Source organism: Haliotis cracherodii, unplaced genomic scaffold (assembly GCF_022045235.1).
Source record: "Haliotis cracherodii isolate W230 unplaced genomic scaffold, xgHalCrac1.p SCAF_22, whole genome shotgun sequence".
NCBI classification, from domain to species: Eukaryota; Metazoa; Mollusca; class Gastropoda; order Lepetellida; family Haliotidae; genus Haliotis; species Haliotis cracherodii.
The window spans coordinates 3,320,669-3,342,858 of NW_027266278.1; the positions used below are offsets into that span (position 1 = coordinate 3,320,669).

At 43.9% G+C, this 22,190-nt stretch overlaps 1 pseudogene; it reads right to left on the reverse strand.

The window, feature by feature from the left end:
• Nucleotides 1–7,320, reverse strand: part of LOC139471349 (metabotropic glutamate receptor 8-like) — a 183,775-nt pseudogene extending 176,455 nt beyond the window's left edge.
• Between the last annotated feature and the right edge of the window lie 14,870 nt (nt 7,321–22,190).

Consider the following 22,190-nt stretch of genomic DNA (forward strand, 5'->3'; position numbering starts at 1 on the left):
GTGGTCGTGTACTGGGATCGGGACCTGTCCTGGGATCGTGGCGTGTACTGGGATCGGGGCGTTCCTGGGATCGGGGCATGTCCTGGAGTCGAGGCGTGTACTTGGATCGGGGCGTGATTACATTTCACGCCAAGGGTTCGTACTGGCGACTGCGGCGTAAAATAACACATATATCTCCTAGTGGACATGTCGATGTAGTAACATGCAATGAAGGCCAAATTATACACCAGTATTGAAATTGGTTTCAATCAGTCATATTATCAGTGAGTAAAGGTTATTCATTTCTCATGCGGATGTTTTAGCCTCCGGTAGAAGAAATGCCCTGATGATGACGTCACTGACTATCGAGGTCCCTGTAGCAGCCTGCGTGTAGAAGCCGAGACGATACACTCTTTATGGTCATGGCGACGTCTTGACATTTTAACTGGAGTGGACCGCCTCCGTGGTCCTGTGGTAGAGCGTCCGCCCAGAGAGCGGAAGGTCCGGGGTTCGATCCCGGGCCGCGTCATACAAAAAGATGTTAAAAGATTGTACTTGTTGTTATCCTGTCTGGCGCTCGGCATTAAGGGGCTAAAACAAGGACTGGTCGGCTCGGAGTCAGTATACTGTGTCTGAGTGGGGTATTCATGTTAAACTGCGGCATGGTATCTCAGTGAGCTAGCACTATAAATCGGCATCAGTCCGGACTAGTACAAGCAGCCACACATACACATACACGTGCATGCACGTCGCTATATAAGTGCAATAATCTTGGACGCGACGTTAAACCCAATTTCACCTCACCTTAACTGGAGTGAAAGGTACCACCTCATGAAAATACCACTACTCCCTAAACTGAGGCTGTCTCATTCGGAACTGCCCTCTTCAGACCAGGTAATTGCCAGAGTCTAGGCCATTTTCAATTTCCTGGCAATTTCTCTAATTGTATTCTTATTGTATCCTCAATGTGGCGTCAACTCGCCTGCAGACCAATGATTAGCCTGATCGTTGTGTGTCCAAATTCAGATGTCTACATTCAGATGACATATCTGACCTTTCAGAAGACCGAGTGTTATGCTTTGCCAATCAGATGTCGAGAAGCAGGTTATGCGCGCTCACCTAACGTTTTGTATCATTCTTGATACTGTTGATGGAGTCGATCTTAACATTTGGGGCACCAGTGTGTTATTCAGTATCGGTGTCAAAAGACATAAGACAGCCCTGATTGACGACCTCTGTTATTTTAACCTCTATATGTCTTCTGTCCGTCAGGCCCGTGAAAATCCGGGTTAGAATAGGTCTTCAGCAACCCACGCTTGCCATTAAAGGTGACTATGCTTGTCGTAAGAGGCGACTAAAACAGGATCGGGTGGTCAGGCTTGCCGACTTGGTTGGTGCATGTCATCGTATCCCAATTGCGTGGATATATGCTCATGATATCTATCACAGGGGTGTCTGGTCCAGGCTTGTCATATAGCTGGAGTATTGCTGAGTGCGGCGTTAAACAACGAACAAATTTATCAATCAGTTAACCAATATATGTAACGATAAGTGAGTGAGTGAGTGAGTTGTGTTTAACGCCGCTTTTAACAGTATTCCAGTTATATCACGGCGTGTCAGCTTAATGTGGAAGGAAAGCCCGAAGTGATGCAGGTCTCAGAAGTTTACCACTTCGGTGAAACCCACGAGCACGGGTATGGTGCCGACAAACCTAGAAACATAATCGGGGCGAACCGGGATTCGAACCCACAATCATAGGTGTCTGGCGTGCCCAAGGGACGCAACTCTGCACAGCGAATCGCGACGCCTTAGACGACTGGGCCACCCGTGCCCCCTGTAACGATAAGAGAGTGACAATTTGATTCAAGGCGGCGTCCCTGTATTTCCGTGAGGTTGTCGGGGTAAAGTACTCCCTAGACATCTATGCCTCTGTACCGACTAAATGGATCTGGAGGGTAAGGTTGGCGATCGTTGCTCATGATATCAACCACTGGTGCGATTGGTCTCAACTCGATTATTTACACGTCGCTGGAGTGAGTGAGTGTGTATAATTTTACGCCGCTTTTAGCAATATTCCAGCAATATCACGGCGGGGGACACCAGAAATGGGCTTCACACATTGTACCCATGTCGGGAATCGAACCCGCTGGAATACTTCTGTGAGTGCGGCGTTTAACAACAAGCGATCTCTGTTGTGTGAGAACCCCAATCTAGGTTCAGTGTTAGATAAAATGACAGTGACAGTTATGATATAACACATCCGAAATAAGGGGCGGTCGGGTAGCCTAGTGGTTAAAGCGTTAGCTCGTCACGCCGAAGACCCGGGTTCGATTCCCGACATGGGTACAATGTGTGAAGCCCATTTCTGGTGTCCCCCGCCGTGATATTGCTGGAATATTGCTAAAAACGGCGTAAAACCAAACTCACTCACTCACATCCGAAATAAGCAAAATCGCGTGTCTTGATTGTCAGAAAGGTTGACATTGCGTCATGGCCCCTAGTACATGTAATGCACACCTGTCTTTAACGAATTCCACGGGAATCTCAAAATCAGTTCGTCATATGCGTATAATGATGCGTGTAGTAGACTATTCGCTGCACCCTATTTCGTCGAAACACAGGTTCACTGTGTGTGTTTGCGTCAACACTGTGAGTGATAGTGCTATGATTGAGTAAATATGTTTTTACGCCGCTTTAGCAATATTCTAGCAATATCGGGGCGGGGACACCAGAAATGGGCTTCACTCAATGTGCCCATGTGGGGAATCGAGCCCGGGGGCTTCAACGTGACGAGCGAACGCTCTAACCACTAGGCTACCCCCACGACCCTGGTGTGATGAAGGTCGCAGACATAAACTCACAGCTACAGCAACGCCACTCTATTCACATCAGATCTTCTACCCCAATACGATACGATATGAGGACATCTTCACGGGAGGCCACTTCAGGTAATATGTAGACAAGCATATGTCTGTGTCTCGACTTCCGTAAGCAAAGAGATAAGCCGCGCGCATACACATCATGTCGTTTCTGAGCGCCATGGCAGTTACACCCAAAAGGGTATCCTGACGAAATTATGTTGACAACAACACAGAAGTCTTCGTAATCCTGTGCAGATCGTATGCTGTTGACTGCCGCGTAAAACACTCACTCACCCACTCACTCACTCACTGGTAGGGCCATTCTTGGACAGTTTCCGAGGTTTAGAGTTTGGGTTTCTTTCTAGGCCAGGCTGAATTCGGGAAAGTATAAAGATATTTCAGCTTGAACGTTGCCGAACGAGTTGCCGAACGGACTGTCCAGGCGATAAACGCGTGTGTTACAATGGTTATCACACAATGGAAAGTCTTATCGATGTGGTAAACCAATTCGATAAATATGCAAATGCGGTAACCATTCATATAAATCCATGTATCGATACAATGTCCCCTTGCTTCCTAAACCCTTGATGTGCGTTCTCACCAAGCTGGGAGTTTCACGATGTGTGGGCACAGTGCACTGAAGCATTATATTCACACAAAGTTTTTGAATGACTTCAATGAGTAAAATTATTTGATCATTTTAAGAACGACATTGTAAGATATCACCCTCGTTTTACAAATTTTATTCCTGGTATATGATATTTACGCCACATAAACATACTCGGCTAATAATCTCTACAATGATATCACACGAGGATATCAGATCATAATTTCATCTTAGTATAGTAAACCTACATGCATTGACTTATTCTACAATGATATCACACGAGGATATCAGATCATAATTTCATCTTAGTATAGTAAACCTACATGCATTGACTTATTCTACAATGATATCACACGAGTATATCAGATCATAATTTCATCTTAGTATAGTAAACCTATATGCATTGACTTATTCTACAATGATATCACACGAGTATATCAGACCATAATTTCATCTAAGTGTAATAAACCTATATGCATTGACTTATTCTACAATGATATCACACGAGTATATTAGATCATAATTTCATCTAAGTGTAATAAACCTACATGCATTGACTTATTCTACAATGATATCACACGAGTATATCAGATCATAATTTCATCTAAGTGTAATAAACCTATATGCATTGACTTATTCTACAATGATAGCACACGAGTATATCAGATCATAATTTCATCTAAGTGTAATAAACCTATATGCATTGACTTATTCTACAATGCTATCACACGAGTATATTAGGTCATAATTTCATCTAAGTGTAATAAACCTACATGCATTGACTTATTCTACAATGATATCACACGAGTATATCAGACCATAATTTCATCTGAGTATAGTAAACCTATATGCATTGACTTATTCTACAATGATATCACACGAGTATATCAGATCATAATTTCATCAAAGTGTAATAAAACTATATGCATTGACTTATTCTACAATGATATCACACGAGTATATCAGACCATAATTTCATCTAAGTGTAATAAACCTTTATGCATTGACTTATTCTACAATGATATCACACGAGTATATCAGATCATATTTTCATCTAAGTGTAATAAACTTTTATGCATTGACTTATTCTACAATGATATCACACGAGTATATCAGATCATAATTTCATCAAAGTGTAATAAAACTATATGCATTGACTTATTCTACAATGATATCACACGAGTATATTAGGTCATAATTTCATCTAAGTGTAATAAACCTACATGCATTGACTTATTCTACAATGATATCACACGAGTATATCAGATCATAATTTCATCAAAGTGTAATAAACCTTTATGCATTGACTTATTCTACAATGATATCACACGAGTATATCAGATCATAATTTCATCTAAGTGTAATAAAACTATATGCATTGACTTATTCTACAATGATATCACACGAGTATATCAGATCATAATTTCATCTAAGTGTAATAAAACTATATGCATTGACTTATTCTACAATGATATCACACGTGTATATCAGACCATAATTTCATCAAAGTGTAATAAACCTTTATGCATTGACTTATTCTACAATGATATCACATGAGTATATCAGACCATAATTTCATCAAAGTGAAATAAACCTATATGCATTGACGTATTCTACAATGATCACACGAGTATATCAGATCATAATTTCATCTAAGTGTAATAAACCTATATGCATTGACTTATTCTACAATGATATCACACGAGTATATCAGATCATAATTTCATCTAAGTGTAGTAAACCTATATGCATAGTCATATTCTACAATGTTATCGTCACAAACACAAGCAGTCCAAGGAATTAAAGCAAGACTCCCGCCCTCGCCCAGCTGACGTAGAAGGAACATAGAATGAAATAGCCATTGTGTACTAGACCCTGGGACACTATCTCGCTTAGCCTGACGTGTCTTCAAATCACGTCCCACACAAACCCTATTCACGGATCCCTCGCCATTGATTTTTGGGGGACTCAAGACAACATAACTGAAGCCCCGGCCAGCCTACCCACAGTGTATGGAGCGTTAGCCACAGTTGTGGGGCTGTAGTCAAACAGCCTGTTCTACAACGCCGATGTCGTTAAAGGTTCCAGGCTCCTTCAGCGTGTGAGAAGGATCGTTACAGTAGTGGGCTATATTGGTGGATGAAGTCCGCTAATCGGCACATGTTGGAAAGTAATGTGAATTAATTGTGCTAGGTACCAGTAGGATTGTTGGGTCCTATGGGATTAGGTACCGCTAAGCCTAAGAGGGTTGCGGTGGTATTTTAAAGTGGGAAAGTCGCCGTGCTTTGTTATATAATAACGAGAATAATCAGCAGCCGCCGGGACACTTATTATAACATTTTCCGCACAACATATTCATTCCCAACTCACGCAGTAGTGATTTTCTTATTTCTTAACCTCTGCTCATTAAAAATAAATCAACAGTGTTTATAACATTAATGACTAAAACAAGATACTTTTTTATTCGAAGTATATCTTGTTACGTATCATAATATTTGTAAAGACGAAAAATGGCTTAAAGTATATGAGGAAAGTGTATAGAAAGCACCCGAACCAATTGCAGCAGTCTAAACCAGTCGTGGAAATATATACATATGACCCGGATTTAACATTTGCACATCACCACTCCTCTAACATTAGGCATGTCCTTGGATAGGATGCCCTTCCCATAAGCTGCTTATAGTATATTGAATTTCTATATGAGGAGACATTTATACGTAAGTTTCTAGCGATATTCTAAGCAGGAAAATCTCAATGCAGCTTCATCACAGAGATAGACCCCTTAATTTTAGATTTGCACTACAAAAGCGTCCCCCAAGAATAAGCGTCCCCCTTCATGACATCCGAAGGATCACCATCCTCCAGTTTAGAATAACGTCAGTACGGAATCATCCCCCTGTGTTCCTGTGTTCCTAAGGTAAAGATAACGTTCAGGACTGGTGTAGAGAATCACTTGAAGGTTTTATCAATACACTAGAACTATTGTTTCTAATTATGACACTGTGTCAAACAGTGTTTGACACAGATAAATCAAACATTAAGAGGTGATCTGTTGGTTGTCAGTATCGAGGTAATAAATCTAATAACACATAGTTGTCGATAACGTCGTATATCTGTTTATTATGGTCTGAACGAGAGATTGCGGGTACAATCTATAACGGTACTGCAGTGAGGTGTATTCTGGGTATTACTACCATTCCAAGGTTATTGACTTATTTCGCTTTTTATGTTCATGGCGTACCTTATCGATTTCATGGGGAACGATATGTACAACTATCTACTAATCAGATACAATATCGATCCGGTTCCATATTTTAAGATACCATTAGGACGTTTTGCGGGTATACAATGACTTTGAACGCCCTTAGTCTCGAAGGCTAAAAAGTTAAAATCGATAGGGTTAAATTTAAATTTAATAAAATTTACCTACCTCTGATAAAATCCACAGCCTGTTCCAGGCCGTATATATCACGGTCACAATCGTCCTTGGTGAGGATTCCTAGGCGAATTCCGGGCAAAATGTCGCTTTCGTTGCTGTTGATGTAATCCAGGGTATACAACATCGTCTCGAGAGCCTGTATCCCACCCTGGGCCATGATCCGGCCACACACTTTGTCTTCACTCCGTGCATGGATCATATGCAACGCTCCTAAGACCACGTCTCCAGCAACGACGGACGCTAGGTCCCTGTGGGGCCAGGTGTAGTTTTTATACCTCCCATGAATCTCCATCCGTGTCCCCAGGTGCAAACTACCCGGGTTCCAGTCGGTGGCTTGGAGCATCACACAGCGGAAAAAACGACACCAGTAGCCCATACAGGACCACCCGAAAAGTTCCAACACAGGAAAAGTTGGGGGTCATTCTCCAGAGCATCGCATGCCAAGCGCACTCTCTTGAAGACTTTGTACTGCGAGTGGCGGCTGTGAGCGCCCGTCGGTCGGTAGCGCTTTGAGAGACGCCTCCGAGACTGTCCTGGCGACAATGCCGCACCGGTACTGATTGATCCGCAATCAGGACTCGAGTTTGGTCAGACCGTCACTGCCAGTCGAACATAATCCATTTGTTAAGTTGCTTCCAAAATTTGAAAGAAAAAGATCATAGGACATGTCTGTGAGGGACCCTGGGGAACATGGCGATGACGTCACGAAGCTAGCGTTCATTTGCCAGCGAATTGAAGACTTCCTCTTCTCAAATTTGACCACCCCTCTCGACCAGTGAAAGGTGCTTCAGAATCTACTCGATTAACCTTCTGACTTTTCCTTTTCCGAGCGACGTGAGTGTACTGACCACTGCGATAAAATCTTTCAACACGAACAAACTGTAAAACGGACCAATTTATCCGCTGACCAGATACCGTTGTGTTAGGACATGGTCAGCTGAAGCTAATACTACAAGTAATGGACAGATGCCTACACTGAAGGTCCACTATGAGGTGGTACGGGATAAAAGCACCACTGAAAACTTGCAAAGTTTCAATGGATTCTTTAAGTGAATTGCTTTGGTTCATTGTTAGGGTGATAGTCAGTGGGTATTCAAGAACATGCGCCATGCACCGCCAGCAGGCCAAACACGGGAAGGGTATAGAAGCTTCGAAAAAACGCTTGAGTTGCAGCAAACGTTTAATAGGAAACGCTTATTAACCCACGAACACTTTAATTAATTATATCAATATATCTGGTGAGTCGTGGCACGATGGCAGGACGGTCGTCAGCTCTGCCAGGGAAGTGGATGTCTTGTGTCAAGCTGTGGAGAAGGGGTGTGTCCCAGTGTTCGCTGTATCGATCTGAGACACGGGGATGATGTCAACGCGCAGAGGGAGAGAGAGAGAAAGAAATAGGGAGATGAAAGTTGAGGTTTGCACGCCACCTGAGGGGAGTCAGAGAGAGGGAGGGGTTGATGAAAGGGGGAGGTTGGAGGTTAAAACGCTTGAGGTGGAGAGAGTGTTGATGGAGAAATAGCGACTGCGGATATAAGGACGAATGAGCATTAATACAGTGAGTGTTGGGAAAGGGGGGTGGGTGATGGCGACACGTTTGGCTGGGGCTAAGGGGTAGGGTTAAGGGAGAAGGGATTACAGAGACCGACGAACAGATAGAGACGTAATTTACTGAGAGGGTAAAGGGAAAGAACGGGGCAGATGACAGTTAAAGGGGAAGACAGATGGAAGGAGAGAGAGATGGAAGGAGAGAGGGAATAGAGATAGAAGTAGAGAGAGAGGGAGAGAGAGAGATAGAAGTAGAGAGAGAGGGAGAGAGATAGAAGTAGAGAGAGAGAGAGGGAGAGAGATAGAAGTAGAGAGAGAGAGAGAGGGGAGAGAGATTGAAGTAGAGAGAGAGAGAGGGAGAGAGATAGAAGTAGAGAGAGAGATAGAAGGAGAGAGGAGGGAGAGATAGAAGTAGAGAGAGAGAGGAGAGAGATAGAAGTAGAGAGAGATAGAAGGAGAGAGGAGAAAGATAGAAGTAGAGAGAGATAGAAGTAGAGAGAGATAGAAGTAGAGAGAGAGATAGAAGGAGAGAGGGGAGAGAGATAGAAGTAGAGAGAGGGGAGAGATCTAGAGATAGAAGTAGAGAGAGAGATAGAAGGAGAGAGGGGAGAGAGATAGAAGTAGAGAGAGAGATAGAAGGAGAGAGGGGAGAGAGATAGAAGTAGAGAGAGAGAGATAGAAGGAGAGAGATAGAAGGAGAGAGGGGAGAGAGATAGAAGTAGAGAGAGATAGAAGGAGAGAGGGGAGAGAGATAGAAGTAGAGAGAGAGAGATAGAAGGAGAGAGAGATAGAAGGAGAGAGGGGAAAGATAGAAGTAGAGAGAGATAGAAGTAGAGAGAGAGATAGAAGGAGAGAGGGGAGAGAGATAGAAGTAGAGAGAGAGAGGGGAGAGATCTAGAGATAGAAGTAGAGAGAGATAGAAGGAGAGAGGGGAGAGAGATAGAAGTAGAGAGAGAGATAGAAGGAGAAAGGGGAGAGAGATAGAAGTAGAGAGAGAGAGATAGAAGGAGAGAGAGAGATAGAAGGAGAGAAGGGAAAGATAGAAGAAGAGAGAGATAGAAGTAGAGAGAGAGATAGAAGGAGAGAGGGGAGAGGGATAGAAGTAGAGAGAGAGATAGAAGTAGAGAGAGATATAGAAGGAGAAAGGGGAGAGGGATAGAAGTAGCGAGAGAGAGGGGAGAGATCTAGAGATAGAAGTAGAGAGAGAGATAGAAGGAGAGAGGGGAGAGAGATAGAAGTAGAGAGAGAGATAGAAGGAGAGAGGGGAGAGAGATAGAAGTAGAGAGAGAGATAGAAGGAGAAAGGGGAGAGGGATAGAAGTAGAGAGAGAGATAGAAGGAGAGAGAGAGAGATAGAAGTAGAGAGAGAGAGAGAAGGAGAGAGAGATAGAAGGAGAGAGGGGAGAGAGATAGAAATAGAGAGAGATAGAAGGAGAGAGGGGAGAGAGATAGAAGGAGAAAGGGGAGAGAGATAGAAGTAGAGAGAGAGAGGGGAGAGAGATAGAAGTAGAGAGAGATAGAAGGAGAAAGGGGAGAGAGATAGAAGTAGAGAGAGATAGAAGGAGAAAGGGGAGAGAGATAGAAGTAGAGAGAGATAGAAGGAGAGAGGGGAGAGAGATAGAAATAGAGAGAGAGATAGAAGGAGAAAGGGGAGAGGGATAGAAGTAGAGAGAGAGATAGAAGGAGAAAGGGGAGAGAGATAGAAGTAGAGAGAGATAGAAGGAGAAAGGGGAGAGAGATAGAAGTAGAGAGAGATAGAAGGAGAAAGGGGAGAGAGATAGAAGTAGAGAGAGATAGAAGGAGAGAGGGGAGAGAGATAGAAGTAGAGAGAGATAGAAGGAGAAAGGGGAGAGAGATAGAAGTAGAGAGAGATAGAAGGAGAGAGGGGAGAGAGATAGAAATAGAGAGAGATAGAAGGAGAAAGGGGAGAGGGATAGAAGTAGAGAGAGAGATAGAAGGAGAGAGAGAGAGATAGAAGTAGAGAGAGAGATAGAAGGAGAGAGAGATAGAAGGAGAGAGGGGAGAGAGATAGAAGTAGAGAGAGAGATAGAAGGAGAAAGGGGAGAGGGATAGAAGTAGAGAGAGAGATAGAAGGAGAGAGAGAGAGATAGAAGTAGAGAGAGAGATAGAAGGAGAGAGAGATAGAAGGAGAGAGGGGAGAGAGATAGAAATAGAGAGAGATAGAAGGAGAGAGGGGAGAGAGATAGAAGGAGAAAGGGGAGAGAGATAGAAGTAGAGAGAGAGAGGGGAGAGAGATAGAAGGAGAGAGACAGAAGGAGAAAGGGGAGAGAGATAGAAGTAGAGAGAGATAGAAGGAGAGAGGGGAGAGAGATAGAAATAGAGAGAGAGATAGAAGGAGAAAGGGGAGAGGGATAGAAGTAGAGAGAGAGATAGAAGGAGAAAGGGGAGAGAGATAGAAGTAGAGAGAGATAGAAGGAGAAAGGGGAGAGAGATAGAAGTAGAGAGAGAGAGGGGAGAGAGATAGAAGTAGAGAGAGATAGAAGGAGAAAGGGGAGAGAGATAGAAGTAGAGAGAGATAGAAGGAGAAAGGGGAGAGAGATAGAAGTAGAGAGAGATAGAAGGAGAGAGGGGAGAGAGATAGAAATAGAGAGAGAGATAGAAGGAGAAAGGGAGAGGGATAGAAGTAGAGAGAGAGATAGAAGGAGAAAGGGGAGAGAGATAGAAGTAGAGAGAGATAGAAGGAGAAAGGGGAGAGAGATAGAAGTAGAGAGAGAGAGGGGAGAGAGATAGAAGTAGAGAGAGATAGAAGGAGAAAGGGGAGAGAGATAGAAGTAGAGAGAGATAGAAGGAGAGAGGGGAGAGAGATAGAAGTAGAGAGAGATAGAAGGAGAAAGGGGAGAGAGATAGAAGTAGAGAGAGATAGAAGGAGAGAGGGGAGAGAGATAGAAATAGAGAGAGAGATAGAAGGAGAAAGGGGAGAGGGATAGAAGTAGAGAGAGAGATAGAAGGAGAGAGGGGAGAGAGATAGAAATAGAGAGAGAGATAGAAGGAGAAAGGGGAGAGGGATAGAAGTAGAGAGAGAGATAGAAGGAGAGAGGGGAGAGCGATAGAAGTAGAGAGAGAGAGATAGAAGTAGAGAGAGATATAGAAGGAGAAAGGGGAGAGGGATAGAAGTAGAGAGAGAGATAGAAGGAGAGAGGGGAGAGCGATAGAAGTAGTGAGAGAGATAGAAGTAGAGAGACAGATAGAAGGAGAGAGGGGAGAGAGATAGAAGTAGAGAGAGAGATAGAAGGAGAGAGGGGGAGAGCGATAGAAGTAGAGAGAGAGATAGAAGTAGAGAGAGATATAGAAGGAGAAAGGGGAGAGCGATAGAAGTAGAGAGAGATAGAAGGAGAGAGGGGAGAGCGATAGAAGTAGAGAGAGAGATAGAAGGAGAGAGGGGAGAGAGATAGAAGTAGAGAGAGAGATAGAAGTAGAGAGAGATATAGAAGGAGAAAGGGGAGAGCGATAGAAGTAGAGAGAGAGATAGAAGGAGAGAGGGGAGAGCGATAGAAGTAGAGAGAGATAGAAGGAGAGAGAGAGATAGAAGTAGAGAGAGATATAGAAGGAGAGAGAGAGATAGAAGTAGAGAGAGATAGAAGTAGAGAGAGAGATAGAAGTAGAGAGAGATATAGAAGGAGAGAGGGAGAGCGATAGAAGTAGAGAGAGAGAGGGGAGAGAGATAGAAGTAGAGAGAGAGATAGAAGGAGAGAGGGGAGAGAGATAGAAGTAGAGAGAGATATAGAAGGAGAAAGGGGAGAGGGATAGAAGTAGAGAGAGAGATAGAAGGAGAGAGGGAGAGCGATAGAAGTAGAGAGAGATAGAAGGAGAGAGGGGAGAGAGATAGAAGTAGAGAGAGATATAGAAGGAGAGAGGGGAGAGAGATAGAAGTACAGAGAGAGATAGAAGGAGAGAGGGGAGAGAGATAGATGTAGAGAGAGAGATAGAAGGAGAGAGAGATAGAAGGAGAGAGGGGGAGAGCGATAGAAGTAGAGAGAGAGATAGAAGGAGAGAGGGGAGAGAGATAGAAGTAGAGAGAGAGATAGAAGGAGAGAGGGGAGAGAGATAGAAGTAGAGAGAGAGATAGAAGGAGAGAGGGGAGAGAGATAGATGTAGAGAGAGAGATAGAAGGAGAGAGAGAGATAGAAGGAGAGAGGGGGAGAGCGATAGAAGTAGAGAGAGAGATAGAAGGAGAGAGGGGAGAGAGATAGAAGTAGAGAGAGAGATAGAAGGAGAGAGGGGAGAGAGATAGATGTAGAGAGAGAGATAGAAGGAGAGAGAGATAGGAGAGAGAGAGAGATAGAAGGAGAGAGGTGAGTGTGTATTGTTAGATAGCGATTTTGTGTGTGGGATATGATTGTCGTGTGGTCAGAGTTGTAGAGGACGCTCACGGGTGCGTGCTGAGAGGGGTGTGTGGGAGTGATGTGTGTGTGTGTGTGGGGTTGCGGGATGGGACAGAGAGAGGGTGAGAAAAGGGGAGGAGGGAGAGAACACTTTGGAGAGAGGATAGAGAATTTGGTGAAAGGGAGAAGGGGAGTGAGAGGTTTGTTTGTTTGTTTGTTGTTTAACGCCACACTCAGCAATATTCTAGCTACATGACGGCGGTCTGTAAATAATCAAGTCTGGACCAGACAATCCTGTGATTGACATCATGAGCATCGATCCACAAAATTGGGATACGATGACATACATCAACCAAGTCAGCGAGCCTGACCACCCGATCCCGTTAGTCGCCTCTTGCGACAAGCATAGTCGCCTTTTACGGCAAGCATGGGTTGCTGAAGACCTATTCTACCTATTTAAGTAGTAATATATTCTATAGTGCACTGATATACCTCCAGTATAAATAACGAACCTGTTGACGAAGTCTAGATTATTGATGCACTGCTAGTCTTGGTAAACAGACACGTACACACATTCCACTGGTAATACACGTTATGAAAAGTCAGGCTTGTGATGTGGCTGATAGGCCAATAAAGCCAGTTCCTCGTTGATCACTGATACATACTGAATCTAGTTACGGATGACAGGCCCGTGACATAAGGAGATAAGTCCCACCTCTTGCCCGCCACTGTAACTGGCGTTATCTAGGGGGCTTTACTAATGAGCGCATGGAATCAGTGGACACTAATTAGCAGCAGCAGATTGATTATTTGCTAGGCAAAGTTTTGTCAGTTTCCTAATAGACTGAACAGTTACAAAAAACCATTAAGTTTGTTTTAGCTCAAGTAACTGAAAGACATGTTAACTTCTACCATCCGTCGTCTAGTGTCCGTCCGTCGTCTAGTGTCCGTCCGTCGACTAGTGTCCGTCCGTCGTCTAGTGTCCGTCCGTCGACTAGTGTCCGTCGTCTAGTGTCCGTCCGTCGTCTAGTGTCCGTCCGTCGTTAACGTGTAAATTGTCATCGTTTCCTCATAGGCCTATGGAGCTGAAACGTGGTATCACTAGCCCCGCCCTGGTGTCTCTGAGTAAGGCTCGTAGAATTGCGATCAGAATTTAAACACTGCGGAGATATTTTCTTCATAATTCAAGTGAGCTACAGAGCATTGGAGCAGAATGTTTAATTGATTGTTGACGTTTTCGGTAGCACATAATTGTTTAATGAGATGGGTGAGTGAATGTTGTTTAAAGCCGCAGTCAGCCCTACACCAGCTATATTACAGAAGACAGAAATTAGTCCAGTCTGGACTTAGTAGAGATAATTCATGTATAACAACTTCTTTATTGACTGTAAAGGCGACGTTTCGGTATAGATGCTTGCTTGCAAAGATATTAGGATCTCTACCGAAACGGCGCCTTTACAGTTAATAAATAATTTGTTATCCATGAATTATCTCTCCTTTGTCATCCGTCAACTTCTAAGTAATGCCTATCAAACAATTCAGTTTCGATGTGGAAGACCTGTGACTGAAATAAAAGCGACAAAACAGTTTCAACAATTGGTATAAGTATTTAAGCATTGAACAGTATTTACGTTATATCAAGGCAGTTAGGTGTTGGATGCCATAATATTCTCTGGTCGTAGCCGTTTGTCAGTGTGGTCGTGTATGTTACTGGCAGACCGGGGATCATCACCCAGACAAATCTGTGAATAAGAACCTTGATCAGCGGATCCTGGCTCACCTAGGGGCCGCAACTCGGCAACACACTACCCATGCCCTCCTTTTAACCAATGTGAGCACCTAGGTCATACCAGTACCCTTCAGGTAGGATGTCATCGGGGGCGCGGGTGGCCCAGTCGTTTAAAAGAGAGCCATACCATATGGTCCCAAAACAACAATGATAATATACAACTTAAGTGACATCAGGGACTAATTTAAATGTTACATTTCAGCGATATTGCAGTTTAACCACATTGTCTTGGGGGGCATCATAGCTCATATGAGTGAGTGAGTTGGGTTTAACGCCGCTTTTAACAGTGTTCCAGTTGTATCACGGCGTGTCAGCTTAATGTGGGAGGAAAGCCCGAAGTGATGCAGCTCTCAGACGTTTACCACTTCGGTGAAACCCACGAGCACGGGTATGGTGCTAACAAACCTAGAAACATAATCGGGGCGAACCGGGATTCGAACCCACAATCATAGGTTTCTGGCGTACCTAAGGGACGCAACTCTGCACTGCCAATCGCGGCGTAGCTCATGTGAAACACTAATAAAAAGGGGAAGGTGGTGCTATTAGATGTCCCAGCAACCTTTGATAGGTTGAATGTCAGTTATCCCTTGGCTTCCAGGTTTGGAACAACAACAACAATAATAACAACAACAATAATAATAATTGGCCAATTCATATTGCGCATATTTCAGAGGCATGCTCAAAGCGATACTAAGCACTCAACAATAATTCTCAGCTCCCTGGGGAGTATTCAAACAAAACTGCCTGTTAGGCGCTGGAAGGTTAACGACCCTATTGCCATCTCATCCTACCGGGTACCCATTCACTGCTGGGTAATCAGAGGCACATTTCGAACAAAGTCACCAAGAAGACGCCCATTGGCTTCAGCGTGGGGCAGCCCTAGAAAAAATATCAGCGGTCAAACTTCCGAAGCGCGGTCACCTATTCAAGGACTCTCCGCGACCGACGTTACTTAACTTCACCTGATTAGTGACCTGTGCGCTGTGCACAGGACCACGTGCCACCCCATTACCCGTAGGTTAAAACAAAGGACTTAATTCATCACACGCCATAATATGAATAGTGTTCTAAGCATCGTTATTCCTAATTCACTGCAAAGAGAAATATGGTATATGGACGTGTCCTAGATGTTAACAAACTCGACCTGAAATCCGCTATTTCCGAACACATCTTGAAGAACCAAAACCATGACATCATGTGGGAAGCCACCAAAGTCCTGTCTACCAACAACAACAACTGGCTACAAAGGAAACTACAAGAAGCCATTGACATCAGGAGACACCAGCCAGCCATGAACCGTGACCACGGAACCTATCTGCGTGGTGCTTGGAACTTATTGCTTCGATCTTTGTCGGTGCTTATCACCCAGCTGGCTACCATTTGCCCATTGCTATGTCCATTCTTTCACCTATCAGTGCCAATTACCCCCGGCCTCCCGTTTGCCCAGTGTCCATTGCCTATTACTTATCTATGATACTTAAGTACTGGCTTCCATACTATCAGCGCTAATTACTGTAAAGTGTTGGATTCCATTGTCTATTGCTAATCACCTGTCAGCGCCAATCATCTTTTGGTTTCCTTTGTCAGTTTCTACCCTTTGTTATTTTCTACCTTTTGTTATCTTATTTATGTTGTTGTTCTTACGGGTACATATATATAATGCTCTCTGCCTCATGACATTCATTCACCTGATGAAGGAGTAAGCATATACTCCGAAACGGGGTGCGGGCTAAAACGGCACCTCAGCAAAACGTCACCAATTTCTCTGGCGAAAACGGCACCGCATTTGGCGAAAACGGCTACTATGTGTCGGGCGAAAACGGCTACTATGTGTCGGGCGAAAACGGCACCTCTATTTTTAATAACGATAACAACCATTTTTGTGGTAATATATATGGTTTATTTACATGGTATTTGATGTATAGAGTACATCTGAAGCCGTAATGTGAATTTCCGATAGGTTTGGTACTCTCATTTCTTCAGCATTTTCTGACTGGAAACTGACATCAAAGTTACCGATCACCAAGGTGCCGTTTTGCTGAGGTGCCGTTTTCGCTATAACCCTCCGAAACGTTGTGTTCCTCATAATATAGAAGTTGACATCCATATATTCTCTTCCATTTGTGTCCTAGATGCATCCTTTGTTGGTTATGATTCATATGTTGCTTAAGTGTGCTCATTAATACCTATATGTGCAAGGCGTTCATGTCGCTAGAAGATACCTACGGGCCTCACTTACCGATTGTCTAGACCCGAGGAACAAAACAGTAACGTATCTGTCTCCGGGTAGCCTCGCTATTAGCCGAGGTAGATTGATTGACGTTTATCTGTGTTCGTCAATTTCATCCCCGACCGCTTCGTGTCAGAGACACTTGAGCGCTCACAGCAGATTGCCGATACCTTTCACGTTGCCCTTACAACGAGGCAACAGGGTCGACTTGGGGAGTGTGAGTGGAAGGACACATCTGCATCAGCCTAATAACGGGGTAAAATAGTGAAATGTATATCAATGAAATAAGAATAACCGCCTGAAATATTCACAAATATTACAATATACTAAGCATAAAAAGAAACGCAACTTTCTTTGATATCACGTAAAAGTGATTTATTTGCACAACGAAAGACATATAGTGATGTAATATTAGAAACGTTCATACATCGTTTTCGAATTCGAACACAGAACGGAGGCTGTTCGTATCAATGCGAAACATTGGCCAGAACGTACCTTTCTTTGCTAAGAACATACACGTTTCTACGTCAAACATGGACTGTTCGGTGTTGAAGGTTCCCATCAGAATTTCTTTAAGTGACACGAAATGGCCCATGCAGGAATGACGAGGCATGACGAGGTATGACGAGTGGCGAGTGGCGAGAGATCTACAGGTTCACCACACTACGCTCTACGAGGTTCATGTACCGTTCAATTTGTTACATAGATGTTATGATGTACAAAAAAAACCAGGGATTAAACAAAAGATAACCCCGGATTAATCATGTACGGAACGAATAAAGGAATGTGTGGGTTTTTTAAACAGTAGTCCAGTTATATCACGGCGCAGCTTAATGTGTGATGAACTCCCGAAGTGATGCAGGTCTCAGACGTGTTTCACTTCGGTGAAACCCACGAGCACGGGTATGGTGCTGACAAAACTTGAAACATAATCGGGGCGAACCGGGATTCGAAACCACAATCAAAGGGTTCTTGTGTTCCCAAGAAACGCAACTCTGCGCAGCGAATCGCGGCGCCCTACACGACTGGGCCATCCGTGCCACGTGCATGCATGTGTGTATGTGTGTGGCTGCTTGTACTCGTCCGGCCTGAGGTACCCTGTCGCAGTTTAACATGAATACCCCACCCAGACACAGTATTAGAACTCCGAGCCGAACAGTCCTTGTTTTAGCTCCTTAATGCCGAGCGCCAGACAGGGTAACAACAAGTACCATGTTTTAACGTATTTTTGTATCCCCGGACCTTCCGCTTTCCGGGCGGACGCTCTGCCACTAGACCACGGAGGCGGTCATCGAGGAACAACAGAAATGGTTATACACATTGTTGCGAATCGAACCAGACCTTCGGCGTGACGGTATTACAGTAGAAATAACAGTATTATATCATTCATCGATAACGGACCCTCGTCTGAGAATTGATTTGAATTTCAGAATAACATCACATAAACGCATTGGACTGTCACGTATTGCTGCCGGATGCACACCACGTGACTTTGGTCAGCTTTGACTGGTCAAGCACACATTTCCCCGGCCTGAGGCTAAGCGTCACCAGCTAATCATCTTAAACTGATCAAAAGACACCGCGGTGGGAAGATGAACCTAAATAAGACAAGACGCTGGAGCCTAGTAATATGATTAATATTCTAATCGTGTCACCCTTTCTTTCTTTCTTGATCTTTGACTCTTGAGATGCTACATCCAAGTCTGGGCATGTGTAATGATATTTCTGTAGGTGACAAATCTAAAAATAACGTCTTTAGTAGTTGTCTTTATAAACATCATCTGTCTTGTCGGGATGCCCCCAAGCACGCGAAAATATTTTGGCGAGTGAGTGGTCGTCATTTGAAGGCATATCACTGGACTGTCACTGGCACTGTTATGCACGTTCGTTTCAAGCAAGACTGGATATTCAGGCTCGTGTTTAAAGTACGCTCCTGTGCACGTGAAAATTATAATTTGGGCTTAGCTCTCGAGAGAACGCGTGACATGATCTCATATCAAGGGACTGCGTGCTGCACGTGCATTCCATGCAAGTTGTGATTTTGGGCTGACGCTGAGTCGTCGCGAAATGATTTTGTTGCATGTCATCGGACTGTGTTGCACGTGCGTTTCATGCGGGGGTTTGAGATGTGATGAAATATTATATAAGGTAGAGATCTCGCGTCTTGATTTGATCGCAAATCTGAGGACAGTGTGTTGCACGTGCAATTCAAGCAAGTTGTGATTTTGGGCTGAGATCTTAAGTAACAAATTATCTCAGAAAATGTTTGAAGAAAGTTATTGTCTGTCACAAAAAATATATTGTTGTAAGATGTTTTTTTATAGAGTTGATTTAAAAAAAATCCAAATGTGTCTGGAAAATATCTCTATTCAATGTCTCCGTACACAATCACAGATCCCCCTTTGGCGCTGGTGTTTCCGTGAACCATCCCGAATAACGTGGTTGTGGGGATTCTGCCGGATTCCCTTTACACCCTCGGGCGGAGCCTAATGACAAATATGTCTATTTTGAATTTGATATCGAGATATTTCCAATCTAAGGCGTCAGTCAGCGAATAGGTTTTCCGCCTTTTTGAGCAAGTTTATACCAGTCATATCCGAGCTAAGCGTCGATCGCCTTAAAATCATGATTTGTGATTTCACGCTCCCCTTGGAAGGACAAGAGAGATATCTCGCTACTTTTAGATCGTGTCGATTTTCTAGTTCTTCCTGTAACGTAGTGCTTCGCACATGTTTACCAAATCTATAATTTTTGGCAAACAGCTTATAGTAAGTGAGCTTTAGACTAACTCCACTTTCATTAGTGTTCCGGTGTTAAGGCTAAATGTGTGAAGGTCAAACACCAAGTGAATCGCATTTGCAGCTAAAATTCCTAACACGAATTATCAAATAATTTCACGTTTTCTATATCTTACATCAATCTCCATGAAACGCACGTCCAGCAGTGGCGTTGTAATGTGCTATCAAATGATGTCACGGGTTTTGTCCAACTCATTTACATAAGGTCAGACCCGTGAAGATCCGGGTTAGAATAGGTCTTCAGCAACCCATGCTTGAGGCGATTAACGGGATCTGATGGTCAGGCTCGCTGTCTTGGTTGATGCATGTCATCGATCCAAATTGCGTGGATCGATTCTCATGATATTAATCACCGGACTGTCTGGTCCAGACTCCATTATTTACAGACCGCCGTCATATAGCTGGAATATTGCTGAGTGCGACGTTAAACAACAAACAAAAAACAAAAAACTTATGGTCAATATTCAGTGCCAAGCATGGGTGAGTGGGTTCTGTTTAACAACGCTTTTTGAACAGTTATATCACGGCGTGTTAACGTAACAGGGGGTAGCCTAGAGGTTAACGCTTTGGCATGTCACGCCGATGACCCGGGTCGGATTCCCCAAATGGGTACAAAGTGTGAAGCTTATTCTCCGGTGTCCCCTGCCGTGATATTGATGAAATATTGCTAAAAGCGGCGTAAAACCATGCTCACTCACTCAACGCAATGTGTAAAGAGAGCTCAAAGTAATGCAGTTCTTGGACGTTTTTACACTTTGGTAATACCATTAACATGGGTATGGTGCTAATCACCTGGAACAATAATCAGAGCGTAAACCAACAAACCCAAATTACAAATAATGAGTTTGGTGTGGGCTCGCCATTTTGTTTTAAGGTGTAAATGTATTGGTAATCGCAACATTGAAGTATTTCTCATTAAAACATGTGGCAAGTGAGTCAGTGACTGAGCCGCTTTTAACAGTATTCCAGTCATATTGCGGCGTGCCAGCTTAATGTGGGAGGAAAGCCCGAAGTGATGCAGGTCTTAGACGTTTACCACTTCGGTGAAACCCACGATCACGTGTATGGTGCTGACAAACCTAGAAACATAATCGGGGCGAACCGGGATTCGAACCCACAATCATAGGTTTCTGGCGTGCCCAAGGGACACAACTCTGCACAGCGAATCGCGGCGCCTTAGACGACTGGGCCACCCGCGCCCCCGTCAAGTGAGTGAGTTGGATCATACGCTACTGTATATAATCAGTGGTTCATTTCTATCACGGCCCGCCTCCGTGGTCTGGTGGTAGAGCGTCCATCCAGAGAGCGGAAGGTCGGGGCTTCGATCCCCGGTCGCATCATACCAAAAGGCCTTAAAAGATGGTACTTGTTGTTACCCTGCCTGGCGCTCGGCATTGGGGGGGGGGGAGGGGGGGCTAAAACAAGGACTGGTCTGCTCGGAGTCTGAGTGGGGTATTGATGTTAAACTGCATGGTATCTCAGTGGGCTAGCACTATAAAATCGACATTAGTCCCGACTATTACAAGCAACCACAGACACACACACACACACACAGACACACACACACACACACACACACACACACACGCTATATAGACCCGTGAAGACCCGGGTAGGGAATAGGTCTTCAGCAACCCATGCTTGCCGTAAGAGGCGACTAACGGTATTATATATTGGGTGGTCAGGCTTGCTGACTTGGCTGATGGGTATATGCTGATGCATCGTATCACCTCACCTCGGTCATGGATGTGTGGCTTAACTCTTTAGCAAATACAACACGTGAGGCAGATCTTCGAACCCACGATCAACTGATCATGGCACGACCAAGTTACCTACCACGCATAGATCACTGCGCGGCCATTCAACAGCGTATTTACCACTTGACTGAAATAAAGCCTCAACATACAGGTATGTTCCTCGTAATAAAGAAGTTGTCATCCTTAAATTCTCACTCCCATGTCACTTCTAAATTCAATTCAAAGATGTGTATGTTTGGTGTAAACTTTGTAAATGTGAAGATCGTGTTTTTAGGAATGCCACGGTAGGTTAGATGTCTACTACTGTGTTCCATACATTGTATTCCAGTATGCGTGAATGTGGCTGTTTTCAAGCTATGATCCGGGTAGGATGCTGTTGATGACATGAGCCGCGTGACGCCAGGGCACGATGTCCCTCAATCAGAGTGAGTGAGTGAGTGAGTATGGTTTTACGCCGCTTTTAGCAATATTCCAGCAATATCACGGCGGGGGACACCAGAAATGGGCTTCACACATTGTACCAATGTCGGGAATCGAACCCGGATCTTCTGCGTGACGAGCGAACGCTTTAACCACTAGGCTCCCCGACCGCCCCCTATATATAATATGGTAAACTACGGATATTACAAACTCAAAGAGACCCCTAATTTTAGTTCGTTATAATCGTAGTCCGTAATAAGCATATATACAACCTATATCCAGCAAATGGCCGGGACAAAGAAATATGTTCGTTATATCCGTCAGTTCGTTATAAGCGTGTTCGTTATAAACGTAGTTTACTGTATAAGTGTATAGTGTAAACCTGATAATATAAAGTAAAATATCGAAATTTCAAAATCTGAT